General features: G+C 36.0%; 1 long non-coding RNA gene across 2 annotated transcripts; it reads right to left on the minus strand.

Moving 5' to 3' along the window:
- Positions 1-1,064: 1,064 nt before the first annotated feature.
- LOC113314389 lies at positions 1,065-4,032 on the minus strand. Of its 2 annotated transcripts, XR_003342388.1 has the most exons (9): positions 3,454-4,032; positions 3,203-3,309; positions 3,006-3,124; positions 2,858-2,913; positions 2,496-2,745; positions 2,202-2,394; positions 1,812-1,925; positions 1,636-1,728; positions 1,065-1,514 (listed from the first exon to the last, which is right to left on the minus strand). It is a non-coding gene; the product is annotated as an uncharacterized LOC113314389 (long non-coding RNA). The 2 variants fall into 2 exon arrangements; XR_003342387.1 differs by having other exon boundaries at positions 2,496-2,913.
- Positions 4,033-4,686: the final 654 nt, after the last annotated feature.

A 4,686-nucleotide genomic window follows, 5' to 3' on the forward strand; every position in this document is an offset into this window, starting at 1 on the left:
CTCAAGCTTGTTTGTCAAGTTTAGTGATCAAAACTATAAGTCTTGATTTCTAGTATACTTGTAGAGATGTCACAGACTAGGATAGATTGTGTAGTTGAGCTTTAGACTTCACATCGTTCATCAATTGAAGACGAAGAACTACTAAGGAAAGCTTGTGGAAGTTCATCAACAATAGGTATGTTGAGACCGAAACTCATCTATCACTCGGAAAGTTCATTTCTACTCTATCTCCTACTTGAGACAAAAGTCGTATAACTATATAGTTTTTGATTTATACACATTTGATATTTCGAGCTGCGTTTAACTCGCTTACATATTTCCCGAAATATGTGTTGGTAAGCTTTCTCTTTAACCAAGTTCATCTTATATTCTTGACGAAAGTCAAAAGATGATCATATGAAAATCGCCTGGTAACATCTTACATGATTTGTGTGAGACAGTCATTTGATATAGACTCTGAATGTTTCGTATTGATCATTCATCACTTGAAAATTGCTTTGAAGCTAATAGTTTGTGTGAGACAGCTATTGTCGTCTTCTAAGAATGTTTCAATGATTGAAATGAAGTTTAGAACACTTAACATTAATTATATTATAGACATACGCTACACCAAATTCTGGGATTAGGAACAGAACTAAGCCGCTACTAAAATGGGTTGTAACGGCTCTTGCCTGTTTCAAAAAGGGGTGTTACATTTTCTTTGTAACGGCGGTGGGGCCGTTACTAATTTTGGGTTGTAACGGCGTTTGTAACAAGCTTGAGCTGTTACAACGTGATAAGTCGTAACAGGCAAAATCAGTTACGAAATATTTGTAACCTGACAGTAGTAACACCTCCAAGCCGTACGAATTTTTTTGTAACATCAAAAAAACTTACAGCCAGTCAACATTGACTTGGTCAAAATTAGTCAATATTGACCAATTTTGACCAGGTCAGTATTGACCAATTTTGACCAGGTCAATATTGACCGGCAGTACATTTTCTGCAGGAATTCCAAATACCTGTACAAACCTTTAAAACCATCCACATTCAACAATAATTGCTTCAATCAATAATGTATATCAACATTCGTCCAGTTCTATTAAGAAAGAATACAATTTTTTGTAAGTACCCAACAAAATTCTGTTAAGCTTCAAATTCTGGTAAGTACCTAAACACTCTTTTACATTCATTCTATACTGGTCAAGTTTTCATCGTGCTTGCTCCCTTGCATTCAAATTCAAGTTTCATAATTCATACTCAATAATTGTTTTATAAAAACGAATAAAAGTGTTTACACAACCACATGTTACATAGATCTTACAATATATGCTGCACTAGGTTTTAAGATTGATTCAAGAAAGTTAATACTCACTGCTCTTGGTGCCTTCTTTACTACCAGTTTATCCTTGTGGTTATCGATTGCTTTAGTTGCTGCATAAACACCAACGAAGCCAACCATTCAATCCCTTAAGCTTTCATCAATTGATTAAGCTTTGATCACTCCGCTGCATCAAGCAATTCCTTCCATGCATCTTTTATGAAAATTTTAGTCCACATTGAATTAGTTGAAAAATCCAAAAATAAATTACAGATGAAAGAAGAATATGATGACCAGGAGAATGCTAAACTACATGAAACAACTGAAAAGTTTACCGTTATATGAACTTGAGTTTGGGCTACAGGTTGTAGAACTTGTTCCTCCAATTCAGCCTCTTCCAACTCCTCAAGTTCAGATTCCAATTCTTCCTACAACCAACAAAGATAACCATCACTCTCTGATCAAGGTTAATTTTAATCTTAACAAATACAAATAAAATGCAAAAGGTTACCTCATCAAAGTCGGCAGCTGCTCTAAAGGGGTTTGAAAAGCTTCATGAACCTGCTTCATGTTCTCAGTCTGCTCATTAATCTCATCCATCATCTTGTCTACATCATAAGTGTTTCTGTAATACAGTTCAAACAAACTAGTTACTTACAAAGTGATATTCCTGCTCAAATAGACTAGTTACTTGGAAGAAAACAAATAACTAACAAGGAAATGCATATCCCAGGCGAACCCTTCATATGGACGCACAACCAGCATTTTCCAATATATATTACTCTGATCTTGGAGAATATCTATTCTAAGTAAAGAAACATATTGCTTAACTGAAAAATGAACAATAGAGAAAGTGTGAATGATGAACAAGCTTAATCCATGTACTTAGAATATCTATTACCTGCATAATGGGCATAACGGCTCCAGACTACACAACAGTACCTTAAATCATTCTCGTACAACAACTTAAATCATTCTCGTACAACAACAATTCTCCTTTTAATCAAGTTATGCACATTCCTCCCATTTGGATGATTCTTGCGATCGCCCGAACATTTGCGAAGGGTGTCAACTAGCTGGCGTAATGCCTTTCCCTGTCAAACACAATACTTAAAATTCAGATCAATGCTATCCAAAGTTATATGTCTGTAAATTTTCATAAATGCAGTAGAAATAGCTAGATAACACTGCTTACCTTACTAAGCTTAAGGGCTTTCTGGACGACATAGTTTCCAAACTTATCTTGAGCGAGTTCAACATGTTGATTACAATCACAGAAGAGTTGCGAAACTACAACATCGGTAGCATTCGATTTGATACATTTTTCTACAACATTACTGCCATACTTATCCTTAGAAATTCGAAATAAGTGTCCCCTAAGGTTATTGCATATAAGGTTGGCAGTATTAGGATGGCGCTCTAGTACATGTTGCACCACAAAATTCCTGCAAAGTACACAAAACAATAACAGATCAAATACTTGCCATATCAGAGGAAACTAACTAGAATTTTTGAACTGAGATATTATGTTTAGACTTTAACATAAAGGGACACGACCTAGTGTTTGATGATTCGCAGTTTATGACTGCTATTTCGTATAGATCCCCCAAGTACTGTCAGAGACAACAATATTTCGAGTAAGACACATCCCTGAATCCGAAACATGAATGTCATGGAAATCACAAAAAGGATATATTTTACTCACCATATTTTGTACATGTTTGCAAAGTTTTTGAACTACTTGGCTTCCATTCTGGTTCGACATGACAGAAAGTAGGATTTCCCATGAGCAGTTTGATTATTATACTTTCCATCGCACGAGACCTGAAAGAATACGAAACAACAATAAATTAACATAACACTGACAATCATCAAAACAAACCATGTCTATTGATTCTATACCTCTACAACAGTTGGACAAGAAGTCCTACTTCCACCTGAAACCCTTCTACCAACATATACTTGACCAAAGCCTCCTTTACTTAACTTTTTCTCAATTTTATCGTAACCTACAACAACAATTCAACAAATTACAGCACAATCACATTTCACAGAACATAAAAGTCTTCACAATAATGCTTAAATACACAAATGGTAAACACAATCACAAGTCACAGAACATAACAGACTTCTATTAGGTAAAGAAAGTTTACCTTCAAATCAAATTCCAAACCTTAACCATCGGTTTCATCTTCACTCACCATCATCTATACTCAGAACCATCATTTCAAAATATCGATTCACTTCTCAAATCACCAAAACCAGTCTTTGATTTCTTCCCATATATCACTAATTGAACCTTAAATCAATTTCCAAACCCTAACTTCCTCTTCCTGATTTACCCTATCCTCTGTAACCCGAGTTAATACAACTCTACCGTCTCCTCCTTATGTTATTCAATCCACCGATTCCACCTTCTATTTTGCACAAACTCAATACTAACTGCAGAAACCCTAACTCTATTTCTTACTGATTCGTCGTTCTTCAATCAATAATAACCCTAACCAAAACCAAATTCACAACCTCAGTAAAACCTTCCTGATTCATTTACTTCTCCAGATTTCTTCTTAATTGATATGAACGATTTCTCAGTTCATTCTTTTAAGAAGAAAAAAATCGAAGAACAACGAAAAAGAAGAAGTTCAGAAGAAAGAAAACGAAGAACAACGAAGAAGAAGAAGAGAAATGAGTTTATCTTCGATATTGTTTCTTCTGAGAGATCGAGAGAGAGGGAGAGGAACGATGAAAGAGACAAGAAGAGGGATAATGAAGTGGAGAGAAAGAGATTAGATGTAATATTATGTGGGAATATAATCTAGGGTTTTATGATTAAGATGCAATCTCGAGAATAAAATGAAGGGTGAAGATATTAGTTTAGGCATACACGGTGTAGATGAAAGGATAGAAGGCACGCATGTGAATGCACACGCACATACTTCAGGTGTTACAGCCCATGTGTAACCAGCGTGTGACTGGCACGCCTAAAAAAAAAATTCGTAACGGTTGACCTCTGTTACGAATTTTTGAAAAATTAGTAGCGGCTTCTGCCTGTTACGAATATTTTGTAACGGCCATTTGTAACGGGAATTTCGTAACGGCCAATAAGCCATTACGGATTCCTGTTACGAATCCGGAAATTTGGTATAGTGATAGTATGCGTACTTGCATATATGTTGATCCAAGACCGGTATAGTATGCATACTCATAAGCGTACTGGCGAGATCAGGTGAAGTACGGAAGCCTTGGTATGCGTACCCATATGCGTACTGGCGAATTCAGTTGAAGTCCGGGAACTTTGGTATGTGTACCCGTACGCGTACTGATTTCAACTGATGTTTGGATGTGTGACAGTATGCGTACCCGTTTTCGTACTGTCGAACACAATC

This window comes from Papaver somniferum, chromosome 9, assembly GCF_003573695.1.
Source record: "Papaver somniferum cultivar HN1 chromosome 9, ASM357369v1, whole genome shotgun sequence".
NCBI lineage: Eukaryota > Viridiplantae > Streptophyta > Magnoliopsida > Ranunculales > Papaveraceae > Papaver > Papaver somniferum.